This window comes from Bacillus rossius, chromosome 2, assembly GCF_032445375.1.
Source record: "Bacillus rossius redtenbacheri isolate Brsri chromosome 2, Brsri_v3, whole genome shotgun sequence".
In the NCBI taxonomy this organism is placed as follows: domain Eukaryota; kingdom Metazoa; phylum Arthropoda; class Insecta; order Phasmatodea; family Bacillidae; genus Bacillus; species Bacillus rossius.
Window position 1 is genome coordinate 11,437,363 of NC_086331.1, and position 13,606 is coordinate 11,450,968.

The following is a 13,606-nucleotide window of genomic DNA, read 5'->3' on the forward strand; positions in this document are numbered from 1 at the left end:
CGGTGTGAAAGAGTGGATGGTGGGAGAGGAAATTTCCCCCGCTCGCGAGGACGTGCCATGCGGCTCCTCTTGTGAAAAATGGATGGTGGGAGAGGAAACTCCCCCGCTCGCGAGACGTGCCATGTGGATTTCGGTGTGAAAGAGTGGATGGTGGGAGAGGAAAACTCCCCTGCTCGCGAGGACGTGCCATACGACTCTCCGTGTGAAAGAGTGGATCGTGGGAGAGGAAAACTCCCCCGCACGCGAGGACGTACAATGCGGATCCCCTTGTGAAAGAATGGATGGTGGGAGAGGAAAACTCCCCCGCTCGCGAGGACGTGTCATGCGGCTCTCCGTGTGAAAGAGTGGATGGTGGGAGAGGAAAACTCCCCCACTCGCGAGGACGTACAATTTGGCTCCCCTTGTGAAGAATGGATGGTGGGAGAGGAAAACTCCCCCGCTCGCGAGAACGTGCCATGCCGCACTCCATGTGAAAGAGTGGATGGTGGGAGAGGAAAACTTCCCGCTCGCGAGGACATGCCCTGCGGCTCCCTTTGTGAAAGAATGGACGGTGGGAAAGGAAAACTCCCCCGCTCGTGAGGATGTGCCATGCGGCTCTCCGTGTGAAAGAGTGGATGGTGGCAGAGGAAAACTCACCCGCTTACGAGGACGTGCCATGCGGCTCCCCTTGTGAAAGAATAGATGGTGGGAGAGAAAAACTCCCCCGCTTGCGAGGACGTGCCATGTGGCTCTCCGTGTGAAAGAGTGGATGGTGGGAGAGGTAAACTCCCCCACTCGCGAGGACGTACAATTTAGCTCCCCTTGTGAAGAATGGATGGTGGGAGAGGAAAACTCCCCCGCTCGCGAGGACGTGCCATGCCGCACTCCATGTGAAAGAGTGGATGGTGGGAGAGGAAAACTTCCCGCTCGCGAGGACATGCCCTGCGGCTCCCTTTGTGAAAGAATGGACGGTGGGAAAGGAAAACTCCCCCGCTCGTGAGGATGTGCCATGCGGCTCTCCGTGTGAAAGAGTGGATGGTGGCAGAGGAAAACTCACCCGCTTACGAGGACGTGCCATGCGGCTCCCCTTGTGAAAGAATAGATGGTGGGAGAGAAAAACTCCCCCGCTTGCGAGGACGTGCCATGTGGCTCTCCGTGTGAAAGAGTGGATGGTGGGAGAGGTAAACTCCCCCGCTCGCGAGGACGTGACATGCGGCTCTCCATGTGAAAGAGTGGATGGTGGGAGAGGAAAACTTCCCGCTCGCGAGGACATGCCCTGCGGCTCCCTTTGTGAAAAAAATGGACGGTGGGAAAGGAAATCTCCCCCGCTCGTGAGGATGTGCCATGCGGCTCTCCGTGTGAAAGAGTGGATGGTGGCAGAGGAAAACTCACCCGCTCGCGAGGACGTGCCATACGACTCTCCGTGTGAAAGAGTGGATCGTGGGAGAGGAAAACTCCCCCGCTCGCGAGGATGTGCCATGCGGATCCCCTTGTGAAAGAATGGATGGTGAGAGAGGAAAACTCCACTTTCGCGAGGACGTTCCATGCGGCTCTCCGTGTGAAAGAGTGGATGGTGGGAGAGGAAAACTCCCCCGGGCGCGAGGATGTACAATGCGGCTCCCCTTGTGAAGAATGGATGGTGGGAGAAGAAAACTCCCCCGCTCACGAGGACGTGCCATGCGGCACTCCGTGTGAATGAGTAAATGTTGGGGGAGGAAAACTCCCCCGCTCGCGAGGACATGCCCTGTGGCTCCCTTTGTGTAAGAATGGACGGTGGGAAAGAAAAACTCCCCCGCTCGTGAGGATGTGCAATGCGGCTCTCCGTGTGAAAGAGTGGATAGTGGCAGAGGAAAACTCACCCACTCGCGAGGACGTGCCATGCGGCTCCCTTTGTGAAAGAATGGATGGTGGGAGATAAAAACTCCACCGCTCGCGAGAACGTGTAATGCGGCTCTCCGTGTGAAAGAGTGGATGGTGGGAGAGACAAACTCCCCCGCTCGCGAGGACGTGCCATGCGGTTCCCCTTGTGAAGAATGGATTGTGGGAGAGGAATAATACCCCGCTCGTGAAGATGTGCCATGCGGCTCTCCGTGTGAAAGAATCGATGGTGGGAGAGAAAAACACCCCCTCTCGCGAGGACAAGCCATGCGGCTCCCTTTGTGAAAGAATGGACGGTGGGAAAGGAAAACTCCCCCGCTCGTGAGGATGTGCCATGCGGCTCTCCGTGTGAAAGAGTGGATGGTGGCAGAGGAAAACTCACCCGCTTACGAGGACGTGCCATGCGGCTCCCCTTGTGAAAGAATAGATGGTGGGAGAGAAAAACTCCCCCGCTTGCGAGGACGTGCCATGTGGCTCTCCGTGTGAAAGAGTGGATGGTGGGAGAGGTAAACTCCCCCGCTCGCGAGGACGTGGCATGCGGCTCTCCATGTGAAAGAGTGGATGGTGGGAGAGGAAAACTTCCCGCTCGCGAGGACATGCCCTGCGGCTCCCTTTGTGAAAAAAATGGACGGTGGGAAAGGAAATCTCCCCCGCTCGTGAGGATGTGCCATGCGGCTCTCCGTGTGAAAGAGTGGATGGTGGCAGAGGAAAACTCACCCGCTCGCGAGGACGTGCCATACGACTCTCCGTGTGAAAGAGTGGATCGTGGGAGAGGAAAACTCCCCCGCTCGCGAGGATGTGCCATGCGGATCCCCTTGTGAAAGAATGGATGGTGAGAGAGGAAAACTCCACTTTCGCGAGGACGTTCCATGCGGCTCTCCGTGTGAAAGAGTGGATGGTGGGAGAGGAAAACTCCCCCGGGCGCGAGGATGTACAATGCGGCTCCCCTTGTGAAGAATGGATGGTGGGAGAAGAAAACTCCCCCGCTCACGAGGACGTGCCATGCGGCACTCCGTGTGAATGAGTAAATGTTGGGGGAGGAAAACTCCCCCGCTCGCGAGGACATGCCCTGTGGCTCCCTTTGTGTAAGAATGGACGGTGGGAAAGGAAAACTCCCCCGCTCGTGAGGATGTGCAATGCGGCTCTCCGTGTGAAAGAGTGGATAGTGGCAGAGGAAAACTCACCCACTCGCGAGGACGTGCCATGCGGCTCCCTTTGTGAAAGAATGGATGGTGGGAGATAAAAACTCCACCGCTCGCGAGAACGTGTAATGCGGCTCTCCGTGTGAAAGAGTGGATGGTGGGAGAGACAAACTCCCCCGCTCGCGAGGACGTGCCATGCGGTTCCCCTTGTGAAGAATGGATTGTGGGAGAGGAATAATACCCCGCTCGTGAAGATGTGCCATGCGGCTCTCCGTGTGAAAGAATCGATGGTGGGAGAGAAAAACACCCCCTCTCGCGAGGACAAGCCATGCGGCTCCCCTTGTGAAAGAATGACTGGTGGAATAGGAAAACACCCCCTGGCTCGCTAGGACGTGCCATGTGGCTCTCCGTGTGAAAGAGTGGATAATGGGAGAGGAAAACTCCCCCGCTCGCGAGGACGTGCCATGCGGTTCCCCTTGTGAAGAATGGATGGTGGGAGAGGAAAAATACCCCACTCGCGAGGACGTGCCATGCGGCTCTCCGTGTGATAGAGTTAATGGTGGGAGAGGAAAACTACCCCGCTCGAGAGGACGTGCCGTGCGGCTCCACTTGTGAAGAATGGATGGTGGGAGAGGAAACTCCCCCGCTCGCGAGACGTGCCATGTGGCTCTCGGTGTGAAAGAGTGGATGGTGGGAGAGGAAAACTCCCCTGCTCGCGAGGACGTGCCATACGACTCTCCGTGTGAAAGAGTGGATGGTAGGAGAGGAAATCTTCCCCGCTCGCGAGGACGTGCCATCAGACTCTCCGTGTGAAAGAGTAGATGGTGGGAGAGGAAAACTCCTCCGCTCGCGAGGACGTGTCATGCGGCTCTCCGTGTGAAAGAGAGGATGTTGGGAGAGGAAAAATCCCCCGCTCGCGAGGACGTGTCATGCGGCTCTCCGTGTGAAAGAGTTGATGGTGGGAGAGAAAAACTCCCTCGCTCGCGAGGACGTGCCATGCGGATCCCCTTGTGATAGAATGGATGGTGGGAGAGGAAACCTCCCCCGCTCGCGAGGACGTGCCATGCGGCTCTCTGTGTGAAAGAGTGGATGGTGTGAGAGGAAAACTCTCCCGCTCGCGAGGACATACCCTGCGGCTCCCTTTGTGAAAGAATGGACTGTGGGAAAGGAAAACTCCCCCGCTCGTGAGGATGTGCCATTCGGCTCTCCGTGTGAAAGAGTGGATGGTGGCAGAGGAAAACTCTCCCGCTCGCGAGGACGTGCCATGCGGCTCCCCTTGTCATAGTTTGGATGGTGGAAGATAAAACTCCCCCGCTCGCGAGGACGTGTCATTGCGGCTCTCCGTGTGAAAGAGTGGATGGTGGGAGAGACAAACTCCCCCGCTAGCGAGGACGTGCCATGCGGTTCCCCTTGTGAAGAATGGATGGTGGGAGAGGAAAACTCCCCCGCTCGTGAGGACGTGCCATGCGGCTCTCCGTGTGAAAGAGTCGATGGTGGGAGAGAAAAACTTCCCCTCTCGCGAGGACGTGCCATGCGGCTCCCCTTGTGAAAGAATGGATAGTGGAAGAGGAAAACTCCCCCACTCGCGAGATGTGCCATGCGGCTCTCCGTGTGAAAGAGTGGATGGTGGCAGAGAAAAACTGTCCCGCTCGCGAGGACGTGCCGTGCGGCTCCCCTTGTGAAAGAATGGACTGTGGGAAAGGAAAACTCCCCCGCTCGTGAGGATGTGCCATTCGGCTCTCCGTGTGAAAGAGTGGATGGTGGCAGAGGAAAACTCTCCCGCTCGCGAGGACGTGCCATGCGGCTCCCCTTGTCATAGTTTGGATGGTGGAAGATAAAAACTCCCCCGCTCGCGAGGACGTGTCATTGCGGCTCTCCGTGTGAAAGAGTGGATGGTGGGAGAGACAAACTCCCCCGCTAGCGAGGACGTGCCATGCGGTTCCCCTTGTGAAGAATGGATGGTGGGAGAGGAAAACTCCCCCGCTCGTGAGGACGTGCCATGCGGCTCTCCGTGTGAAAGAGTCGATGGTGGGAGAGAAAAACTTCCCCTCTCGCGAGTACGTGCCATGCGGCTCCCCTTGTGAAAGAATGGATAGTGGAAGAGGAAAACTCCCCCACTCGCGAGATGTGCAATGCGGCTCTCCGTGTGAAAGAGTGGATGGTGGCAGAGAAAAACTGTCCCGCTCGCGAGGACGTGCCGTGCGGCTCCCCTTGTGAAAGTTTGGATGGTGGGAGATAAAAACTTCCCTGCTCGCGAGGATGTGTCTTTGCGGCTCTCCGTGTGAAAGAGTGGATGGTGGGAGAGACAAACTCCCCCGCTCGCGAGGACGTGACATGCGGCTCCCCTTGTGAAAGAATGGATGGTGGGAGAGAAAAACTCCCCCGCTCGCGAGGACGTGCCATGTGGCTCTTCGTGTGAAAGAGTGGATGGTGGGAGAGGAAAACTTACCCGCTCGCGATGACGTGCCATGCGGTTCCCCTTGTGAAGAATGGATGGTGGGAGAGGAAAACTCCCCCGTTCGTGAGGACGTGCCATGCGGCTCTCCGTGTGAAAGAGTCGATGGTGGGAGAGAAAAACTCCCCCTCTTGCCAGGACGTGCCATGCGGCTCCCCTTGTGAAAGAATGGATGGTGGAAGAGGAAAACTCCCCCACTCGCGAGGACGTGTCATGCGACTCTCCATCTGAAAGAGTGGATGGTGGGAGAGGATGACTCCCCCACTCGCGAGATGTGCCATGTGGCTCTCGGTGTGAAAGAGTGGATGGTGGGAGAGGAAATTTCCCCCGCTTGCGAGGTCGTGCCATGCGGCTCCTCTTGTGATAAATGGTATGGTGGGAGAGGAAACTCCCCCGCTCGCGAGACGTGCCATGTGGATTTCGGTGTGAAAGAGTGGATGGTGGGAGAGGAAAACTCCCCTGCTCGCGAGGAGGTGCCATACGACTCTCCGTGTGAAAGAGTGGATCGCGGGAGAGGAAAACTCCCCCGCACGTGAGGACGTACCATGCGGATCCCCTTGTGAAAGAATGGATGGAGGGAGAGGAAAACTCCCCCGCTCGCGAGGACGTGTCATGCGGCTCTCCGTGTGAAAGAGTGGATGGTGGAAGAGGAAAACTCCCCCACTCGCGAGGACGTACAATGTGGCTCCCCTTGTGAAGAATTGATGGTGGGAGAGGAAAACTCCCCCGCTCGCGAGGACGTGCCATGCGGCTCTCCATGTGAAAGAGTGGATGGTGGGAGAGGAAAACTTCCCGCTCGCGAGGACATGCCCTGCGGCTCCCTTAGTGAAAGAATGGACGGTGGGAAAGAAAAACTCCCCCGCTCGTGAGGATGTGCCATGCAGCTCACCGTGTGAAAGAGTGGATGGTGGCAATGGAAAACTCACCCGCTCGCGAGGACGTGCCATGCGGCTCCCCTTGTGAAAGAATGGATGGTGGAAGATTAATACTCCCCCGCTCGCGAGTACGTGTCATTGCGGCTCTCCGTGTGAAAGAGGGGGTGACATGCGGCTCCCCTTGTGAAAGAATGGATGGTGGGAGAAAAAAACTCCCCCGCTTGCGAGGACGTGCCATGTGGCTCTCCGTGTGAAAGAGTGGATGGTGGGAGAGGAAAACTCCCCCGCTCGCGAGGACGTGCCATGCGGCTCTCCATGTGAAAGAGTGGATGGTGGGAGAGGAAAACTTCCCGCTCGCGAGGACATGCCCTGCGGCTCCCTTTGTGAAAGAATGGACTGTGGGAAAGGAAAACTACCCCGCTCGTGAGGATGTGCCATGCGGCTCTCCGTGTGAAAGAGTGGATGGTGGCAGAGGAAAACTCACCCGCTCGCGAGGACGTGCCATACGACTCTCCGTGTGAAAGAGTGGATCGTGGGAGAGGAAAACTCCCCCACTTGCGAGGATGTGCCATGCGGATCCCCTTGTGAAAGAATGGATGGTGAGAGAGGAAAACTCCACTTTCGTGAGGACGTTCCATGCGGCTCTCCGTGTGAAAGAGTGGATGGTGGGAGAGGAAAACTCCCCCGGTCGCGAGGATGTACAATGCGGCTCCCCTTGTGAAGAATGGATGGTGGGAGAAGAAAACTCCCCCGCTCGCGAGGACGTGCCATGCGGCTCTCCGTGTGAAAGAGGGGATGATGGGAGAGACAAACTCCCCCGCTCGCGAGGACGTGCCATACGACTCTCCGTGTGAAAGAGTGGATCGTGGGAGAGGAAAACTCCCCCGCACGCGAGGACGTACCATGCGGATCTCCTTGTGAAAGAATGGATGGTGGGAGAGAAAAACTCCCCCGCTCACGAGGACGTGCCATGTGGTTCTCCGTGTGAAAGAGTGGATGGTGGGAGAGAAAAACTCCCCCGCTCGCGAGGACGTGCCATGCGGTTCCCCTTGTGAAGAATGGATTGTGGGAGAGGAATACTACCCCGCTCGTGAAGATGTGCCATGCGGCTCTCAGTTTGAAAGAATCGATGGTGGGAGAGAAAAACACCCCCTCTCGCGAGGACAAGCCATGCGGCTCCCCTTGTGAAAGAATGGATGGTGGAAGAGGAAAACACCCCCTGGCTCGCTAGGACGTGCCATGTGGCTCTCCGTGTGAAAGAGTAGATGGTGGGAGAGAAAAACTCCCCCTCTCGCGAGGACGTGCCATGCGGCTCCCCTTGTGAAAGAATGGATGGTAGAACAGGAAAACTCCCCCGCTCGCGAGGACGTGCAATGCGACTCTCCGTGTGAAAGAGTGGATGGTGGAAGAGGAAAACTTCCCAATCGCGAGGTCATGCCATGCGGCTCCCCCTGTGAAAGAGTGGTGGGTGGGAGAGGAAAACTCCCCCGATCGCGAGGACGTGCCATGCGACTCTCCGTGTGAAAGAGTGGATGGTGGAAGAGGAAAACTTACCAATCGTGAGGTCACGCCATGCGGCTCCCCCTGTGAAAGAGTGGATGGTGGGAGAGGAAAACTCCCCCGTTCGCGAGGACGTGCCATGCGGCTCCCCTTGTGAAGAATGGATGGTGGGAGAGGAAAACTCCCCCGCTGGCGAGATGTGCCATGTGGCTCTCGGTGTGAAAGAGTGGATGGTGGGAGAGGAAAACTCCCCCGCTGGCGAGATGTGCCATGTGGCTCTCGGTGTGAATGAGTGGATGGTGGGAGAGGAAAACTCCCCCGCTCGCGAGGACGTGCCATGCGACTCTCCGTGTGAAAGAGTGGATGGTGGAAGAGGAAAACTTTCCAATCGCGAGGTCATGCCATGCGGCTCCCCCTGTGAAAGAGTGGTGGGTGGGAGAGGAAATCTCCCCTGTTCGCGAGGACGTGCCATGCGACTCTCCGTGTGAAAGAGTGGATGGTGGAAGAGGAAAACTTCCCAATCGTGAGGTCATGCCATGCGGCTCCCCCTGTGAAAGAGTGGATGGTGGGAGAGGAAACTCCCCTGCTCGCGAGACGTGCCATGTGGATTTCGGTGTGAAAGAGTGGATGGTGGGAGAGGAAAACTCCCCCGCTCGCGAGGACGTGTCATGCGGCTCTCCGTGTGAAAGAGTGGATGGTGGGAGAGGAAAACTCCCCCACTGGCGAGGACATACAATGTGGCTCCCCTTGTGAAGAATGGATGGTGGGAGAGGAAAACTCCCCTGCTCGCGAGGACGTGCCATGCGGCTCTCCGTGTGAAAGAGTGGATGGTGGCAGAGGAAAACTGTCCCGCTCGCGAGGACGTGCCGTGCGGCTCCCCTTGTGAAAGTTTGGATGGTGGGAGATAAAAACTTCCCTGCTCGCGAGGATGTGTCATTGCGGCTCTCCGTGTGAAAGAGTGGATGGTGGGAGAGACAAACTCCCCCGCTCGCGAGGACGTGACATGCGGCTCCCCTTGTGAAAGAATGGATGGTGGGAGAGAAAAACTCCCCCGCTCGCGAGGACGTGCCATGTGGCTCTCCGTGTGAAAGAGGGGATGGTGGGTGAGGAAAACTTCCCCGCTCGCGATGACGTGCCATGCGGTTCCCCTTGTGAAGAATGGATGGTGGGAGAGGAAAACTCCCCCGTTCGTGAGGACGTGCCATGTGGCTCTCCGTGTGAAAGAGTCGATGGTGGGAGAGAAAAACTCCCCCACTCGCGAGGACGTGCCATGCGACTCTCCGTCTGAAAGAGTGGATGGTGGGAGAGGATGACTCCCCCACTCGCGAGATGTTCCATGTGGCTCTCGGTGTGAAAGAGTGGATGGTGGGAGAGGAAATTTCCCCCGCTCGCGAGGTCGTGCCATGCGGCTCCTCTTGTGAAAAATGGATGGTGGGAGAGGAAACTCCCCCGCTCGCGAGACGTGCCATGTGGATTTCGGTGTGAAAGAGTGGATGGTGGGAGAGGAAAACTCCCCTGCTCGCGAGGAGGTGCCATACGACTCTCCGTGTGAAAGAGTGGATCGTGGGAGAGGAAAACTCCCCCGCACGTGAGGACGTACCATGCGGATCCCCTTGTGAAAGAATGGATGGTGGGAGAGGAAAACTCCCCCGCTCGCGAGGACGTGTCATGCGGCTCTCCGTGTGAAAGAGTGGATGGTGGAAGAGGAAAACTCCCCCACTCGCGAGGACGTACAATGTGGCTCCCCTTGTGAAGAATGGATGGTGGGAGAGGAAAACTCCCCAGCTCGCGAGGACGTGCCATGCGGCTCTGCATGTGTAAGAGTGGATGGTGGGAGAGGAAAACTTCCCGCTCACGAGGACATGCCCTGCGGCTCCCTTTGTGAAAGAATGGACGGTGGGAAAGAAAAACTCCCCCGCTCGTGAGGATGTGCCATGCAGCTCTCCGTGTGAAAGAGTGGATGGTGGCAATGGAAAACTCACCCGCTCGCGAGGACGTGCCATGCGGCTCCCCTTGTAAAAGAATGGATGGTGGAAGATAAATACTCCCCCGCTAGCGAGTACGTGTCATTGCGGCTCTTCGTGTGAAAGAGTGGGTGACATGCGGCTCCCCTTGTGAAAGAATGGATGGTGGGAGAGAAAAACTCCCCCGCTTGCGAGGACGTGCCATGTGGCTCTCCGTGTGAAAGAGTGGATGGTGGGAGAGGAAAACTCCCCCGCTCGCGAGGACGTGCCATGCGGCTCTCCATGTGAAAGAGTGGATGGTGGGAGAGGAAAGCTTCCCGCTCGCGAGGACATGCCCTGCGGCTCCCTTTGTGAAAGAATGGACGGTGGGAAAGGAAAACTACCCCGCTCGTGAGGATGTGCCATGCGGCTCTCCGTGTGAAAGAGTGGATGGTGGCAGAGGAAAACTCACCCGCTCGCGAGGACGTGCCATACGACTCTCCGTGTGAAAGAGTGGATCGTGGGAGAGGAAAACTCCCCCACTCGCGAGGATGTGCCATGCGGATCCCCTTGTGAAAGAATGGATGGTGAGAGAGGAAAACTCCACTTTCGTGAGGACGTTCCATGCGGCTCTCCGTGTGAAAGAGTGGATGGTGGGAGAGGAAAACTCCCCCGGTCGCGAGGATGTACAATGCGGCTCCCCTTGTGAAGAATGGATGGTGGGAGAAGAAAACTCCCCCGCTCGCGAGGACGTGCCATGCGGCTCTCCGTGTGAAAGCGTGGATGATGGGAGAGACAAACTCCCCCGCTCGCGAGGACGTGCCATACGACTCTCCGTGTGAAAGAGTGGATCGTGGGAGAGGAAAACTCCCCCGCACGCTCGGACGTACCATGCGGATCTCCTTGTGAAAGAATGGATGGTGGGAGAGAAAAACTCCCCCGCTCACGAGGACGTGCCATGTGGCTCTCCGTGTGAAAGAGTGGATGGTGGGAGAGAAAAACTCCCCCGCTCGCGAGGACGTGCCATGCGGTTCCCCTTGTGAAGAATGGATTGTGGGAGAGGAATACTACCCCGCTCGTGAAGATGTGCCATGCGGCTCTCAGTTTGAAAGAATCGATGGTGGGAGAGAAAAACACCCCCTCTCGCGAGGACAAGCCATGCGGCTCCCCTTGTGAAAGAATGGATGGTGGAAGAGGAAAACACCCCCTGGCTCGCTAGGACGTGCCATGTGGCTCTCCGTGTGAAAGAGTAGATGGTGGGAGAGAAAAACTCCCCCTCTCGCGAGGACGTGCCATGCGGCTCCCCTTGTGAAAGAATGGATGGTAGAACAGGAAAACTCCCCCGCTCGCGAGGACGTGCAATGCGACTCTCCGTGTGAAAGAGTGAATGGTGGAAGAGGAAAACTTCCCAATCGCGAGGTAATGCCATGCGGCTCCCCCTGTGAAAGAGTGGTGGGTGGGAGAGGAAAACTCCCCCGCTCGCGAGGACGTGCCATGCGACTCTCCGTGTGAAAGAGTGGATGGTGGAAGAGGAAAACTTCCCAATCGTGAGGTCATGCCATGCGGCTCCCCCTGTGAAAGAGTGGATGGTGGGAGAGGAAAACTCCCCCGTTCGCGAGGACGTGCCATGCGGCTCCCCTTGTGAAGAATGGACGGTGGGAGAGGAAAACTCCCCCACTGGCGAGATGTGCCATGTGGCTCTCGGTGTGAAAGAGTGGATGGTGGGAGAGGAAAACTCCTCCGCTGGCGAGATGTGCCATGTGGCTCTCGGTGTGAAAGAGTGGATGGTGGGAGAGGAAAACTCCCCCGCTCGCGAGGACGTGCCATGCGACTCTCCGTGTGAAAGAGTGGATGGTGGAAGAGGAAAACTTCCCAATCGCGAGGTCATGCCATGCGGCTCCCCCTGTGAAAGAGTGGTGGGTGGGAGAGGAAAACTCCCCCGCTCGCGAGGACGTGCCATGCGACTCTCCGTGTGAAAGAGTGGATGGTGGAAGAGGAAAACTTCCCAATCGTGAGGTCATGCCATGCGGCTCCCCCTGTGAAAGAGTGGATGGTGGGAGAGGAAAACTCCCCCGCTCGCGATACGTGCCATGTGGCTCTCGGTGTGAAAAGTGGATGGTGGGAGAGGAAGACTCCCTTGCTCGCGAGGACGTGCCATACGACTCTCCGTGTGAAAGAGTGGATGGTGGGAGAGGAAAACTCCCCCGCTCGCAAGGACGTGCCATACGACTCTCCGTGTGAAAGAGTGGATGGTGGGAGAGGTAAACTCCCCCGCTCGCGAGGACGTGGCAAGGGACTCTCCGTGTGAAAAAGGCCTTATGATCTCATTTATGGACGTCTCAGTCAGGGGTGACACCAGGAAGACTATTCGCGAGGGGCTATCACACAACTAAAGGATGCAGTTGCAAAACAATTTGATATTACGGCTCCCTTCACACTGTGCCATTGCGAGCGAACCAATATAAACGCGCCACGCCGTGGTAACATTAAACCAAACAGAACTATCCACTCTGATGTGAGTGGCGCATTCACGAGCAACGGCCGGGGGTTGTGCACATTGGCGCGATTTCAATCAAGCCACTTCCTTCCACATAGCTGTTTTTTTGAGTAGCAGAGTCAATTATCAACACCGAACGGTTTATTGTCGAAGTACAGAAGGGAATCCAATCTGGGACATGCCTGCAAAGGAATGTATAGAGAATAAATAAAAAAAAGAGTTGGCTAGAAATCATTTTATTATTGCTCAACAAAGTATCGAATAAATCCAATATATTCTGTTTTTACCTCATTTTCTGTTCTATAGGAACCCCACAAACAATGAACATGTTTAGTCCAAATCCATTTATATACTAGCAATTGGGAACAAAGCGCGTTTCGAGTGGTCCAGTGTGAAGAAGTCTAAATGTCAGAGATATGCTTGGATGTTCACAAATTTATGGCATCTAAAATTGTAATTTAAAAGTTTCAAACTCATTTATTGATGAAAAAAGTTAAACACATGAACTAAAGTAAATAAATAAATATAAAAATACTCTAAAAATATTAATTATGGACTCCAGATGGGCTATCACATCTGGAGCCGCGCTTGGCCTTGGCGTACGTTGAAGTCAGAGAGCACGAGCACACATCTGCCGAGACATGCGCCAGACAACCCAGGTCAGTTCTCAAACGGGCCGGCTGGGCCATGTCGAGGAGAGGTCAACAGGACTGGGCACGAGCGAGCCGGCCAACAGAGAGCACGAGCACACGTCTGCCGAGATATGCACCAGACCGCCCAGGTCAGGTCTCCAGCGGGCCGGCTGGGCCATGTCGGGGAGAGGTCAACAGGACTGGGCACGAGCGAGCCGGCCAACAGAGAGTACATGTCTGCCGAGACCTGCGCCTGTCCGCCCAGGTCAGGTCTCCAACGGGCTGGCTGGGCCATGTCGGGGAGAGATCAACTAGACTGGGCACGAGCGAGCCGGCCAACAGAGAGTACATGTCTGCCGAGACCTGCGCCTGTCCGCCCAGGTCAGGTCTCCAGCGGGCCGGCTGGGCCATGTCGGGGAGAGATCAACTAGACTGGGCACGAGCGAGCCGGCCAACAGAGAGTACATGTCTGCCGAGACCTGCGCCTGTCCGCCCAGGTCAGGTCTCCAGCGGGCCGGCTGGGCCATGTCGGGGAGAGATCAACTAGACTGGGCACGAGCGAGCCGGCCAACAGAGAGTACATGTCTGCCGAGACCTGCGCCTGTCCGCCCAGGTCAGGTCTCCAGCGGGCCGGCTGGGCCATGTCGGGGAGATATCAACTAGACTGGGCACGAGCGAGCCGGCCAACAGAGAGTACATGTCTGC